This window comes from Phalacrocorax aristotelis, chromosome Z, assembly GCF_949628215.1.
Source record: "Phalacrocorax aristotelis chromosome Z, bGulAri2.1, whole genome shotgun sequence".
In the NCBI taxonomy this organism is placed as follows: Eukaryota; Metazoa; Chordata; class Aves; order Suliformes; family Phalacrocoracidae; genus Phalacrocorax; species Phalacrocorax aristotelis.
The window spans coordinates 69,868,005-69,884,592 of record NC_134311.1 but is presented as its reverse complement, the minus strand read 5'-3'; the positions used below and the strand labels follow the sequence as shown (position 1 = coordinate 69,884,592).

The window sequence follows — 16,588 nt, the reverse complement described above, 5'->3', positions numbered from 1 at the left end:
ATGGAAACAAAAGAAAAACCTCTGGAGATTTCTTTCTCATGCTGGAAAATCCTGTAGGCAGGAAAGTACATTCTTTTAAATCCACTGAACAGTTTAAGTTTATTCAGTTGTACTGCATATGTACTTTCTGCAGATGCGAACCAGTAATGGAAACGCTAATATCAGAGTTTGCAATGAATGTGTAGTCCGCATGCAAATCGCAGTGCAGAAACTCCAATTTTTGATAGCTAAATGCTGTAGTCCTTATACCAAACACTTTGTTTCTACAAGGATTTGAAGACTTTATATACATAAATCATGTCATTTGTTCACTGAGAGCATAAATTGCATATTATTAGCCACAAATTAATTTTGGAGTGAAACTGCCTTTACTGCCTTCCTTACTGCTCCCTAGCCTACACACATGTATTCTCGATAAACCTACAGACAAATAACATGGCCATTAAACTAAAGACTGTATTGATATATTACATGGTTGAGGGCCAGCCTTTCTCAAGCTCTATCACTTGAGACTACTTCATTTCTTTAGCCTTAGCTACATCCTCTTAATATCTCACTAAATAATTCATATGATTTTTCAACCTCTTTGACATTTAGACCTTTGAATACTGTACTAACAGACAATTAATGTCTCCCTTTAGATACCTCATAGCCAAGCTATGTATATATTTAGCTGTTTTATCTTTCCTCATAAATTCAACCATTTAATAATTGTTTAGCTGTTCTCTGAATCTATTCCAGTTTGGCACAATAATCCTTATAGTGAATTGCTCACAACCAAATGTGTTTTTTAGGTATGATCCCACCAGAACCGTATGGACAGGGTTATACAACCTCTCTTCCTCATGACCTAATGCCCCACGGCTTGTAATTGAATTTTTTCTTGCTACCATACTGCACTAAAAAGTCACATGGAATGCCTTATCTGTGTTTCTTTCAAAATCTTTTTCCATATCTCTCCCTTCCTCTCTTTCTTTATATATGTTTCTCCTTTTGTCCTCATTTGGCAGTATCTCATTCCCCAGAATTGTTTACATTGTATGTTTCTAGTTATAATACAAGAGTGATGGCTTGAGATACTAGTAAAAGATTTGAGAAGCCTGTGCTTACTTTCCTGCTCTATGGAAAAAGAGGCAGTATAACCTCCTACCGCTAAATGGTGCTGTGAGCATAAGTGCATTTCACCACTGCAAAACACCTATACGTGCCTATACTGGGGATGTTTAAATGCCATAGATAATGTCTTTTTTGTTCCTCTGTTTTAACTTTCAGTAAATGTTTGAATAGTATTTTCTGTCCTTTGCAGTGTTTACCCTTCCCAATTTATGTGGGATTTCACAGAATCTACTCTTAGAGTATCTGCCAAATATCTGTGTAAGTTTAGCATGACTCTACATAGGTTGATATATAAAATAAAAGGCATGTTGACAAAATAAAAGAAATTCCTAAATGTCTATACAGTGTCTAAATGTCTGAGCAACTGTTTGTCCAAATAAACATTTCTGAGAAACACAGACTCACTAGCAACTGGTGCTAGGTCTTGTGTGAGGCAATAAAATTACTCACTTTGTCTTACAGCTTGCTGGTACTTAAAGCTGTATCTGTCAGCCTTTAAAATGGCTACAGTGGGTGGGCTGCTTGTTTCTGGCAGCAACTGCCAAAGCATTAATGCTGGCTTCTGAGTATATCGAACTGGAAAACATCCCCAGTATTTGCTTATCAGGTAAACTCATGTTTACATCTATGAACGGGTAAGTACAGTATATATGCATCTGCATATAGGGCTGTGAGTCTAAGAACTGACTATCAATACTCAAAAACCATTTTAAGAAAAAAAGTTTTCTAATATTTTGAGGGAGACCCTTTTTTGGTCAGACATTCAAGCCTATCTGTGGGCAGAAGCTCTAGTTACATAGGTGTCTACTCCACTTTTTTAAATAAAAGCTCAGAATGCCATAGGCATACTTCCAAGACAGATCTCATAAGAAAAAAGAACATTGCAAAACTTATCATAAAACCATGAATAGAGATAATATTGATCTCTAACAAGTCTTTCCTTTTACAGTACTAAATGTTAATCTTTCCCAAGGTGAGTTCTGCTGCTACCTGAAATGAAACCTGCAGGCTCACATAGATGTTCTCAGGAAAGACAGCAGGTCTCTACACTGAGGAAAGACCATGTTTTTTTTGCCCATTAGAGGAATAGCATTTGTTCACTGCTGAAAATTGTGCATTTGTGTCTTTAGTAAGTAATTCTTAATCTGTAAATGCAAAGGTTTTATCATCAGTACGCAAAATGTCAAATACCTGCTGCAACAGTTACATGCAGGGCTGCAAGATGTTTTTCCTGCTGTCAGGCTGGACAGTTCAGCCACAAACAAGCTGCTATGTGAGCCCAAAGTGGCATATTTGAATGTAAAATATCACTATCTTTGTTTATGTCACACAAAACCAGCATCCGTTACTGTTTCCACACTTGAGCTTAAATGGTTTATCTATGTTTATACCAGTAAAACAATGTGCATGAGTGCAATGACTTAAGTGCATCTTAATTTTCTACCTCTCCCAGCTAGCAGGCTGTGAGGATCTGTCAGTGGGTAAGCATGAGTAAAAGATTAACTTGAGCCTAGGAATAAAATACATGGGCACATCGACAGCTGAGTGTACTTTGGGCCCCTAACCTAGCAAACTATTGATTTTATATTTTAACCCTGAAAATGCATCTTGTCACATGACTTCCATGGTTGTTATTAAAAAATGCTGGACTTAATATGTGCCTCACTTTCAATAGCCATAAAACAGGCTTCACAAAGCTCTTCAGGATGTTGTGATATTTAACTTCTACTGGTGTATGTGTTAAAGGAATGTCTTGAGGTCTCAGATAATAAGATGAACAAGAATCTGTCACTCTGATGAAATTCAAGGGAAAAATCTACTGTATTCTTAGCATTTTTTTCTTTAATTATCTGTGGGCTTGTACTGAGAATGTCTCTGTAAGCTCTTATTTCAAACCAGGGTTCACTGGCACAATGGAACAAGGCTTTAATTTGCTCAGATAATTAAGCTGGCAACTGTCAAATAAAGAGGCTCTTACCTGTCTGAACCAATCCTTGTTTTTGACACATGGCATGGCTGTTGCTTCATTTGGAAATATCACAAATGCTATGTTTTGTAAATGACAGCCTAATTATTGTCTAATGATTAGACTTTGGCATAATAGACAGTTTCTTGGATTGTTTTAGCTGTTAATGTTTTGCATGAACATTTCATAACTTAAAATCATAAAATGGCAAGCTAAATTAATTCACAGGCATGAATAGACCTGAAAAGTTGAACCTTGACCACATTTTTCCAGCTGCCTATCCATTCCCAGTAACTTTCATTACAGCACATGCACATACTTTTAAAAAGAAAAGTTATATCACCAACGCCACTGAAATATAAATGTCTGTGTACATAGTGCATGACAGGTTTTATGTAGGCAGAAGCCTCCTCCTCCCCACTGGCCTTAAAAATGCTTTTTTGTTTCAAATTGTATAACTCTTTCAGCAGTTACAGATGTGCCAAGAGTCCAGCTTTGGCTGGGATGGGTTTTCTTTGTATCGGTTACAGCAGACCCTGCCAATGTCTCAGCTCTGTTGGCTGTGGGGGGCTGATGTTCTCCGAGTGTAGCAGCACCTCTCTTGGCTGCTTGCTGCCTGTCGCTTCAGCCTTACTCGTGGCCTCAGATATATAGGCCTGCTGCTGCAAGCTACTCCCACATCTCAGTGCTGCTGGTATGCACAGAGGCAGATGTAGATTCTTGTTGAGGAGGGGAGTGGTCAGTGAGGGACAGACTGGCTGCCTCAAAACGAGAAGAGCCAGACTGTCAGATGTCTCCATGAGTGTGAGCTGGCAGAGGCAGAGGCCATGAAGAGTTCAAGCTGAAAGGAAAGCCAAAGGAGACCCAGTAAAGGGAAGAGGAATTTAAATCCCTTGGAATCATCAAGGTTAGAAAATGAGTCCTGTCATGTTTTGCATGGGATGACTGGTTGTGTCACCGAGAGCAACAATTTGCTGTCAGCCCTTTAGCGTGCTAGTGTTCTGGAGAAAACCTGTATTAAAAATCACTTTGCAGCTAGTAGGCTTAACTCCAACAGTTGCCCACAAAATATTTTATCTCTAGGTTACCCCAGCAAACTCAGCAAGCCAGATTTCATCATCTGGACATGTCAGATGCACAAGATTGCAGAGCAGGAGGGACAACATGATTGCTCAGAGCTACTTATGAAGAAAGACCTCATGTAATTACATCTACTGTGACCACTGTTCTGCAACGCAGGAGTGAAAGCAAGGAATGGGGCAGAAACGTTCCCTCCTATCTAGTATGTTCTGGTGAACCTAGTCTCCAGAGGTTGGAACAGCAGTCAAATTATTGTCTCTTGGATAAGTCCCTTATGACACCATTATAATAAAAACAGACCAAAGCAGAAACCATTTGCCCAGGAGATATTATTACCTTACCTAATTAATTACTATCACAATATTAATTGGGCTGGACATAGCTATTTCACGGATTTGAAGAGCTCTTTGTAGCTGTGCAACTATTACCTAAGTCAACCATGAAGATTTGATAGTAGGTACCCATTTAGGCACCTGAATTCCAGGGCAGCCTGATCAGAACAGCTGACCCACCAGGTGGACAACATCAGGCCTGAAGTTGGGCCATTAGTTCCACACTTGGCTGATATGTGTGCAAAACCATTCATTTTTCAAACTGTCATTACTGGACTTTCAGAAAAATAGGGACTCCTGTTCTATGTGATTTTTTTTTTTTTTTTTTTTTGCCATAAGAACTCAAGTTCAGGGACATTATTTTGCTTTCCTGCAAAATTAAGGAGGACTCATTTGGCCTTGTTGCTGCAGGAATAGTTCATGTTTTCACACAGCTCTAAGTACCTGCCAGCCGGAGCATCCAAAGCAGACAACAGAAGACAACTGAGGAAGTAGGCAGATTTTTACCTCTCTGCTGTGTTTTCACCTTTCTCAAATGTCATAAAATAGAAACACCAACAACCAAGTATTAGTACCTGAACCTTTAGTCTATTTTTTTTTAGGCTGAACCATTTTGACATCTGTCTCTAGAGAGCGTTTATGTGTAGTGTAAAAACGATCACATCAAACATCAAAAAGCAAACAGAACAATAAAGGTTGGGCTATTTTTGTTTGGTTTGTTCAACTTGCTTCATAAGGAGACAGCTAGTTGGCTAATGGAGTTATATATAAACCTGTTACGTGAACCCCTACATAAATATAAAATCCAAGTTCAGTTTGAAGAGTGACTGGTAGGGAATTACAACATTGTTGAATTGTGATTATTTGGACAACTTTCCACTCTTTCAGAGAATGCTACTAAATCATAAAGGAGTTGTAGATTTTAGCACAAATGATTAATGATAGCAGAAATCTGATCTCTCTTCTTCACTGGTCTACCTTTAAGTCTGAGAACAAGAATACCCCATGCAAAGTATAGCTTGTCTAGTATGTCCTGTAATCCAACATAGGCAGTAATTGGGCCACCTGTCACAAACAAGGCTGCCCAGGATTCAAAGCATGCTGGCAACTGGAGTGGGTCTATGTAAGTACAGAGGTTTTCAGATGCTGAACAGATACGGACAAGGAACAGATCACTCCCCTGCCAGAGGTAAGGAGAGAGTCATTAGATTTTCCCTGAGGTATGGCCACAGTAGTGAAACAATGCACTGCCCCTCTTTGCAGGTTAAATTTCCTTCCTGTTTGCAACACAAGAGTCGGGCAACTAAAAAGAAAGCTAAAAAGAAAGATCTACAGAGAATGTTTCACAAACATACTCTAAAAATTGTTTAGAAAGCCCTAGCAATAACTTGAAAAATAATGGGCACATTTCCTGGATGCAGGAGATTAACATCCACCTTAAAAGTAAAAAAAAAAATTGTTTTTGAAACAGCTCATTCCAGCTAGGTGTCTTCAGTTTAGTAACTGAATGCCAGTGCATTTCAATATTTACCCCTACAGCTAGATGAGGCGGCAGCTAGAAGAGCAGAAACTTTGGAAAGTTTGATAGGGTGGGTTTTTTTTGGCCTCTGTTATTTAGAGCTGCAAGGACTAAAAACAGAAGAAAAAAAAATTGTCGTTTGAAATCTCACTTGGATGCATTCCTGGGACATAGGCTATGGCAAGATGGGTCAGTGGTTTTCAAATAAACCAACTGATGCAAACATTAAATAAGAGTCTTGTGCCTTATTGAAGCAGTCCTATGGGACACTACTTAATCTAAGTACTTAAGAGCTGCTGGGAACAAGCCAGTACCTCTTCCTTAAAAAGCTGGATATTCACCTCCTCCTCTGTATGTGTATATATCATGAATATGAGAAAATCATGCATAGCCTGGATCCAGCAGGTAGACACAGTAATTAAAAGCTGTCCTTTTTTTCATCCTTCAGGAGTAAGTGATGGAAAGGGAAAGACTCTCAACTTCAGGCTGCTGGTATAGCTTGTATTAGCCAAAGAGTGCTGTACAAAGCCCTTCAGTGATCTGTAAAAAATGAATTGGTCTCTGTTTCCTAGAGGACAAAAAAATACTTCGATGTAAAACATAGACTGTTAGTAGCACTAATTGTGAGGTTTATTGGTAACTTGTTAAAATGTCAAAAATTAACGAAACATTAGCGAAATATTCTGGGCTGGGTTCTAATCTTGGTAACACCAGAATAAATTATACTAAAGCATAATGCTGTGCTTATAACAGATCTGAAAATCTGTAATTTAATTGAAACAGCTATCATGTATATTGTTTTCTTATCATTATAGCTTTTAATGACAAGAATGCCTGGGCCACACTGATGTGAAGAAACTCGCACTGTCTCTGTACTTGTTATATAGGTAAATATTGTGGTTGAAGTGCTAAAATGCACATTGTTGAAAAATAATTATCCATAGTGATAGCCAAGAAAAACTTGGCACACACTCTAATGCCATAGAACTGGAAAGTTATAAAGTATCTTTATTTTCTTAAATAAGTACGATTAGATAAAATACGTGAGTCAAAGACACCTATTCAATTAGTTAGGTAAAAACATCTCTTTTTTTCCTTTTTTTTTTTTTTTTTAAAAAGGAATATTTGCTCCAAATTTTGAACTGAATCAAACAATTACTTTGTATTTCTTTTTATTCTGTGATTTTTCTCTCAAGGAACCATAATTTCAGGAATAATAATTAAGACAACACACTTAGCAAATACTACAAAATATGTAAGGAATATTAATTCCTATTGTATGCTAAATCAAGAACTGGACCTTAAATGATATTTTCTAAGTAAATATCACTTAAACACAGGCAAATACTAGACTTAAAGTGTGCTTAAATATACATTTATGGTAGTTATTTATAAATAGATATATCAGGTATTTGAACACTCATATATTAGTATTGAATATTTCCTATACTGCCCTCATTGAAAAAAATCCCTTGAGATGGAAAAATTTTTGTATTAGAATAGTTTCACAAATTTGGCATGATTTTGAATGGATACGTTTGTGGAAATAGCAGTGTGTTAGCAACAATGTGTAAAATAAAAAATAAAATATAAAATTCAGCTAGTGAGTTGTTCACTGCAATTCTCTCCCCTTCATTTTAATAATTAAAATTCAAACATTTTACAATAAATATGAAATGGCCACTTGTTTTAAAAGGCAGCAGTAAATTTGTGAGATGCAAAGTGTAAGACTGTAGGCTTTTCACATTAAAACATTCAGTATTTACCTCTCTGTCTTGATAGCATTGATAGAAGTGATTCAGAGATTTCCTAATGCCACATGCAAACCTTTTTATATAGATTTTTTTTTTCTGTAGCTTAATGAAGCTTGTTCTTCATTGGACTGTAAGATAAATAGCATTCATTTCTAGGCAACCTTAGCTACAATAAATATGTTTTGTACTTTGTGGAAGAAAGGGGCTATTTTATCACTACCAAATGTAAAGTGTCCCAAGTTTGTTATCAGTACACAGTGTTTGCCTTAAGATGAACTTAATATCAGCAATCTTACAAATGAGCAAATAAAAAACAGGCACTGATAAAAAGGTGTTGAAAACATTCCTTTTGTCAAACCAAGTTAAAGTGCATCATGTTTAGTGCTCTGCTGTGCTTTGGTGCAAGGCAGGATTACTCCATTTGTAGTCCATTCTATTTTAACTTACAAAGATTTTCTTGACTGGGATGAAGGGGATAGTCCTGCAAATAGGATAAAACTTCCAAGCTCTGGAGGTAAGCAGAAAGAAAAAAAAAAAAAAAAAAAAAGAGAAACATCCACTTAACACAATTTTCATCCCAGAAAGTATAAGACAACTGAAATATTTTAAATATTGTCAGCTGGTTCATTGGTGCATGAGGGAAAATACTCCAACTGCAAGCAACACTGTTGTAAGCAGGGACCCACTGGAGGCCTGGGAAGACTCAAAGAATTCTGGTGACAGACACAGGAGATCTGTTATCTTTAAATGAAGTGTTTTAGGGCCATTCCAACCTGAATTTGTGTATCCAGGACTTTTGGTTATGTCCAGAGGAGATCCAGCTGGTGTTCTGGCAGCACAAACCTCCTCATATTGCCCCCTCCATGTGCTCCAACACTGGCTTAGATAGTGCACCTGTAGGGTTGAGAGGGAATTTCCCCCACTCCGCTCATTTGCTTTCAAGCTTGATCTATCTTGTTCTGCTGGGATTGCCAACAAAGGCTTAAGTCATAGTAGTGGTATTTTTTATCTTTTTGCAACTGAGAATAAAACTGGAGCTACTAATTCATTCTATATGCAGCCTGGAACAACCAGTAAATTTTTACATTCTTTGCCCCTTTCCAGTTCAACTCAGTGATCAAAAGCCAAACGGTTTTCATTCTCAATAATATTCATCATCCCAGAAAAATTGGTTTTCTCCAGCTGTGTTGCTGGGAAATAATAAAATAACACAGTGGAAAACCAAGCAAAAATATTTGCTTTTTTTTTCTTTCAAGTTAAACTGGGGCAGTGTTTTGAAAGAGTTAAACCAAAATGTGATATAAGAATTTGTTCAGCTGACTTTTCAGTTCTATAGCTTTGCTCCGGAAATTTCATGGATTTCTGCCAGTCAGCTGCTGCAAACGCTGAATAGATCATAAATGCATGTGTGGAGCTTGGGTTCATTTCCTTGGTGCCTTATGCAAGTTATAGAGACATACTCTCCCCCCCAGCCACTGTCTGACATCCATATGCTGTTTACTCTCCTCTGTTTTAGTGCTGGTTAAACATCATCACCATGAACCTCCTTGTAATAAAAGTCCCAAAAGGGAAGAAACAATTTAAACCCTTAATGACTATTTTCAGTTTTGTGCTGACTTTAGGATAGTTCACAATGGAAAAGTTAAAAATAAAATTTCGATTTCATTAAAATAAAACAACAAAAAAACACCCCACAATCCAAAGCCTTTCTCATGAAAAGCAATATTTTGTGATCCTGATTTTCATTGTGTAAAACAAAATAGATCATCAACAAAAAGGTTACCGGTAACTTACCCCTCTGACAAAGGAGAGAATCAGCTCATGTCCCTTGGATCCTGAAGAGAAGCATAATAAGTGCAGGGCAAGTTGAGGGAAAAGTCCTGCTGAGACGCAGGCTGCTGACAGGCACCACTAAGCAGAGACAGCGCTCATAACTTTCAGCTGCTGCCTCTCAAATGACCATCATGTCCCCTATGGATTGACCAGGCTGATTTGCTTCTGTCTCAGAATCTTAGAGCCAAGGCTCAACAGACGCATGGTCTTTGGGGCCCTCCTCAATTATTTGGTTTCACATTCATTGGGCATCTTAAACTCCCAAGAGCCTTTTAAAATCGTAAGTATTACCAGAATCTTAATAGACACAGATGATTTTTAAAATAGTTAACTTCCATGAATCCCATCTCATGATGCAGAAATGTCACCCTCCTGCTCTGGTGCCTATCAGATGATATGACCCTACACCTACATCTGTCATTTGATGCAATCAGGAAGAACAGGGTCATTCACAGGGCGGCTTTCCTGGGGCAGAGTCTCCAGCTTTGAAAATAAACATCTCTGCATTTTCTTGACACTTCGTTTTGATAGTGACTCAAATGCACTTTGGCATTTGTCTAGCAACAGGAGATAATTGCACCAGCATAAGAGGCTCTCAGAGGCCCCTTCTATTACACTTCCGGAGTTCCTGTTGGGATTGCTTGCTGCCTCTTGATCTTCTCAGTGAGCTGCCAGCCCATGAGGTATCATGCAGCACAGCAGATGCAAACAATCTACGTTCATTGAAGACCTCAGTTGGAATAATACTTTCTTTTTGCATTTTGTTCTGTCTACAAATATTTTATATCAAAGCTTTAAAAAAAGCCAGTGAAACCAATATAACATCTTAATCACCTGTTTATTTTATATCTCAAATTATACATCATACCACTACAATATGAAAGTAAGCAAACTTAAAAAAACCACACCAACCTACATTTATAGTTACTGCATACGTGCTAACATTTTTTGTACTATCAAACATTTCCTAGAGACTTTGAACAGAGCTCTGCCATCTGTATCTATCATGCTGTTTGTCCGAATGGCAGCCTTATCGTGTTACTATTTTTTTAAGGGATAGGTTGCTGGCCTATCACTCAACTGCTAGCCTGTAGGAAGCTTTTTGTCTGGATTTATCTCTTTAATCTCTCCAGCTATGTGAATTTCCACGAATTTAAACTCTCACCAGTCTAAGTCTTAATGGGTTTCAGAACTTTCCTGCCATTCCAACACATGAAGGAAGAGTCTCCAGGGAAGATGCTATGTCTATGTTGCACTGCCAAGCAGCTTCAACCTCTTGAAGACTATAGCATGTTCCCTAGACTGCCTTAATTATGATTATACAGTCATGACCAGACTGTCACCTGGCCTCCACTTTGTTCTTAATTTCCCCTGTTTGGAAGTACACTTCATATAAGAATGAGAGGAGAGAAAAAGTCTGAATTCCCTTCGATGTCTGGCTATTCCTGAGTCAGGTTAAAAAGGAAGACGTGATATGTTTTGTTCTTTTCCTTCCTTGTGATTCCAGCAAGAGTCCTTAACACCGATACTGTAAAGAAATTACAAGCTATGGCTCCCTCTTGATTTTGCTGATATGCTCTAAAATTAAGAAATGAAACAACAGAAGAATATGTATTCTTATGTAGGTGTCCATAATGCTGTACTGACAATGAGATCTCTATTAACAGGTTGCTCCCTTGTTTAACATAACAAGCGTGCAATTTGAGGTAGATGTGTTCACAACTTGGGTAGGTGAATTAGCACTGTTTTTTTGGAACCTGTAGGGGTGTAATGAGCTGTAAATCTCAAAAGGCTTTATATTTGGGTTGGGTTTCCATATGGATTTAAAATAAATTCAAACATCTTGAATAAACTAGCGGGAGAGGAGCCTTCCTCAAGATATTTGGATTTTAGATGCAATCAGAAACCAAAAGTGGAAAAGATTTATTGAAATTATTCTAAACTTCAAAAACGAGTGCAATTTGGAGGTAGCTGTAAGGAGGGGGGAGGTTCAAGGGTTATAGGAAACACAGAAACCTGACTGCATGTGACCATCCAGTTCAAACCTCTGTACCACCAAATCCGTTCAGCACTTTAGCCAGCTTTGTTAGCTTCCCTCATGCTGAACACTCAGAAGAGTTAGAGCACCAAACTTTATTCATCTTAACCTTCTTCAATGACAATGTTAGGTTTTGGTACAAGATGAAACAAAAAGCTTTTCCCTGCCAAGAATTGAGTCCAGAGTTCTGGATTTCCTCTGCAACAGCAGACAATTTATATATTAGTTTATTGAACAGTAGAAATCCAGAGACATGCAGTTAGGTCCTGGCAATAAAAACAGGGGTGCTGATTTGCAGACACTTGATTTTAAAATAAATTTATTATAAATTTATCTATATCCAAGTATCTTGAACTTGCAGCTGGTTCCTATTTTTCTTACTGTCAAGCCCCAAATCATTGTACTGAACACCCTACCTTTTTGGAAGCGTGGTTGTGGATTTAAACTTTGTGTCTCAAGCCCATTCCTGCAGTTAAATTGCATGTGCAAGTCTATCCATATTGGACTGAATCTGATCTCATACTGAGGCAGGCTAGGGGTAACTGTACTGAAGTCAATGGAACAGACCTTACCTTCATAACTTGTGTATGAGTTGACTTTCACTTACTTCAGTGGAGTTGATTTTTGATTTACACTGATTGAATGAGATCAGAGTTAGACCTCATGTTGAAATATTTTTTTCTTTTGATTTTAGTCAAAATCACAATACAGCAATTCAGAAATAGGATGATATTTTTCTGCTAAAAGTGCTGGTTAAGTTTCTTTAAAATAAACACACAGAAACTTTTATATTGTCTCTATATAGAAATGCATGCTGTTAGCTAAGAGAGAGAAGAAATATTCTGCAGCATTAAATCGTATTTTACAGTTCAATCATCTGGAAGACTTCCATATGTCATATTTACATTCACTTCTTATTTAATGCAATACAGATTTTTTACATGCACCAACCTTAAAAGAAAATAACATATGGAGAAGCCTATGTAGTTATTTTGTTTAATGAAATGGTATGCTTTTGTTTTACAAAAGAATTTTAATGGGCAGAGTGCAAGACCCTGAAACAAGACAGTGTTTCTTTAAATCAACCTTTTTCCATTTTCATTGCCCAAATCAAGCTGTGAAGTAGTCCCAGAAAACATGAAGGTTTCATGTATTCCACCCAAGTCAATGATTTATCAAACTCAGTAATCACAATGAATGAACATGGAGTTGTACCTGAATACTTGATACTCAAGCTCAAATATCCCAAAGTGCCCTTTTATGGTCCCTGTGATGGTCTTAAAAATGCAAGTCACTTAAATTCCACTCTGATATGCTTCCAGATAATTGACTGCTGCTCTTATGTCCTGGGTGATGTATAAATGCTGGGTTTCTGAGCATGATCCGGTCACCTTTATTGTTCAAATGGTTCATTATCAAGAAGCTTGACAGAATAACAGTCAAATTTCTATGTGTTTGTGTGTGCCTGTGCTTAGCACCCTGTCTCTCATTTACATTAATCACCTCATCATCAAAAAATTGTCCATTAATTTGCTGCTGAGTATTTAGGCAAGAAGACAGCTTTTCACAAATGAGAATGTTACACAAGATCCCTACCACTGTCCAGTTTCTACACTGGAACAACACCTCTCTGCAAGCAAAATATGTTGAAATGCTTAAAGGTGGGAATGACTATAATAATGCAAGAAGACTGTGATCCAACCAGACATTGGGGAATAGCAATTCCAGGTAGACATGCTGTTTACTATTAGATTTGCTATCCTGAACAAAAGGTAGACTAGTGGAGACAAAACAAATTTCAAACACACTAGCATACTTTATGTAACAAGGCAAAATCACTTGAACTCCACTTACTTTTCCTTAAATAACAAAGAAAATGGTTTTGTGTTCTTGACTGTTCGGTTAGTATCAAAAATTACTGTCCAATGCTGGGTCATTGATGTGTCGCCGCTACTATTAACCCATGTAAATTTTGGCTCAGAAGCAATCCTTGTAGCTCCTATCCCCATAAGGACTCAGGACTTTGCCAGGTTAGAGACACCTATACTGATCGAGGGGAGGAAGCTGGGTTCTGGAAGCAGCTAAACAGTGTGTTCCTGGTACCATGCATGCTGCACACCTTGCAAGGATTGGTAAGACCCAAGCTAATTGATATGCTTGGATCTGCATTGTATTAAGCTGCATTGGGTGGTTTTATTGTCTCAGGTTCAATGTGTATAGTAGTTTCCTAAACCTCCTTTTGTTCTATGATATAAATACAGCCTATGTAAAGTGCTAGACTTTTTGCACGTTCAGGGCATGCAGCTGAAGGTACGTTTCTCCCTTATTGAGAGGGCTTCCCAAATCCTTAATTTTGAAGTTTTGTTTCAAGAAAAAAATCTTCTAAGTCATTGGCTTGATTGTGGTTTTGCATCAAAATGTGAATTTGAGATAAGTCAGTAAGGCAGTGATTGTAAATCAGTCCAAGCTGCCTGGAAACTTTTGGAAGAGCACTTAGTGACCTGAATAAACCTGGACTCAGTTTAGAGTTTGCAACAAAATTAAAGGTAATTTGCTACTGAATGTTTCATGTGATGATTAAGATTCCATATCTGTCTCTTTAACAACCAACTCATCATTATTTATTGTTTGTATGGCTGTACCAGCAAGAAGGGTCACACTGAAGCATGGACACAAATGTCAAAAGTTAGGGTTTTTCTAGCCTGTTGAGGGAGGGGATTGTCCTGCTCTGCTTTGCACTGGTGCGGCCTCACCTGAAGCATGGTGTGCAGTTTTGGGTGCCACAGCACATTAAGGATACAAAGCCACTAAAGAGTGGCCAGAGAAGGGCCATGAAGTTGGTAAAGGGTTTAGAGGAAAAATCATATGAGGAGCAGCCAAAGTCACTTGGTTTATTCAGCCTAGAGAAGAGGAGGCTGAGGGCAGAGCTCATGGTGCTCTGCAGCTTCCTCACAAGGGGAGGAGGAGGGGCAGGCGCTGATCTTTCCTCTCTGGTGACCCATGACAGGACCCGAGGGAATGGCAGGAAGACGTGCCAGGGGAGGGTTACGTTGGATATTAGGGAAAGGTTCTTCACCCAGAGGGTGGTGGAGCACTGGAACAGGCTCCCCAGGGAGGCAGTCACGGCTCCAAGCCTCATGATATTCAAGAAGCACTTGGACAACACCCTCAGAGACATGGTGTGAATTTGGGGTTGTCCTGTGCAGGGACAGGAGTTGGACTCGATGATCCTTGCAGGTCCCTTCCAACTCAGGACATTTTATGATTCTATGATTCTAGACACTGCTGTCTGCTACCTATAGCAATATCACTGTAGATTATGAGCATTCACTTGGCACTGTCTGCTACTGTTGATATGATGTGGTTGTTACTCCATTTCCTATATTCTGCAGACAAGCAGCTAATCAGTCTGACCATTTGCTGAGTGAGTTGACAACTGCAAGAACCAGATGTTAAGTTCTAGAATTTATTTTTCCAGTAGGGTCATTTAGGTCTCTGACTTGTTTCCTAGCTAGCTCTTCTTAAGTCTTTTATCTGCCTTCTTGGCCGATTTCCATAAAAACAATAAAGCATTTATAAGTCTTAGTTTCCCCATAATCATAATCTCCAACTACAATTCCAAGAAGTCCCCTGTGTAACGATGTGAAGGTTTTATTTTCCTTACAAAAGCTGTGAATGAGGTACAGATTTTGTTATGTCAGATACAATATTCGTATCTTGTTTATAGCTTCTCAAAAGAACATACTGTGAAGCTTCATTCACGGAATTGACATTTCAAATTTATCAGAACAGGATTTACGCTCTGATGTTTGTACAAGTACAAAAGTTATCTCTGATGGGTGGAGGAACAAGTTTGTTTTGAGTGGAGTGAATCCATCCAAGTCTCCATGGGGAGCAAAGAAAGGACATGAAAACCTGGGATAGCCTTTGCAATCACACGGATAACAGACAGTCACCCTGAAAACACCAGGAAAAAAAGAAATTAAACACCATGCATTGTGCTAGTAAGGGTCCTTACTCTTTGCCTACTTTCATGCAGAGATTAATTTAAAATAGAATGAACTTGCAAGAAATGTATCTAAACCTTTTCAACAGCGTAGTTTTCAAGCTCCACATTTTGGTTTTGCATGAACGAAAACATTAAAAAAGAAAATATTGCCTGATATGTCAACATTTATTTGTCAATATCTAACAGAATTATAAGTGTACCTTCAAATTACTGCTGCCTCCTTAGTACATTTGCTTCCCTTAGATTTGGATTACATTTCTCTCTCTATTTTGTAGTCCTGTTGTGAAGAAGTATCTGTTTCTAACAATTGTTTAAGTTAATTTTCAACCCTTGGTACTTACATGTGTTTTCAGACAATACTTTCAATTTGTTTTCCACAGAAGCTTGAAATTGCTGGTTTTCTACTCCACAGTTCTGAAGGTATCTAGAATTCAAGAGAGGGTTTGATGGCTATTATGGAAGATTTTCTGTAAGCATCTCATTTTTGAGGAAATGCTTCAAGTGAATGACTCACAAAACATCCTAAAAGTTGTGTAAAAGGAGACTAAAGATGTGGCATGTTTGGATTTGGCATAGCTTTCCGTATAGCAATATGATGGTGTTATCCTAATAAGCAGTTCCCCAAAACACATTAGTAGTTCTTCCTGCCAACCAGACTTTAGATGTATTCAGTGGTTCAGATACAAATCCTGTCTCAGAAAGTCCATGAACCTTGAATTGCCACCAGTAGACAAAGTGTATCACAGAGGAACCTTTTCAACACTTCACCTTTTCATAAAACTCTTTCCCTTGGCTGTACATTACTGGTTACTGTTCAGAGATCAGCTACTGGGCCTTTTGGTCTGAATCACTCCAGTTGTACTGACATTAAACATTTTTGCCTGGAAATGTTACTCTGTTGTCATTATTGACCTTCATTTGCACTGCCAAACTTTGATTTG

The 16,588-nt window shown here is 38.1% G+C and overlaps 1 long non-coding RNA gene across 1 annotated transcript; it reads right to left on the bottom strand.

Annotated features, from left to right (window-relative positions):
* Positions 1–1,202: 1,202 nt before the first annotated feature.
* On the bottom strand, positions 1,203–9,831 carry LOC142050382 (uncharacterized). Its single transcript, XR_012658010.1, has 3 exons — positions 9,562–9,831; positions 8,215–8,275; positions 1,203–3,923 (listed from the first exon to the last, which is right to left on the bottom strand). It is a non-coding gene; the product is annotated as an uncharacterized LOC142050382 (long non-coding RNA).
* Between the last annotated feature and the right edge of the window lie 6,757 nt (positions 9,832–16,588).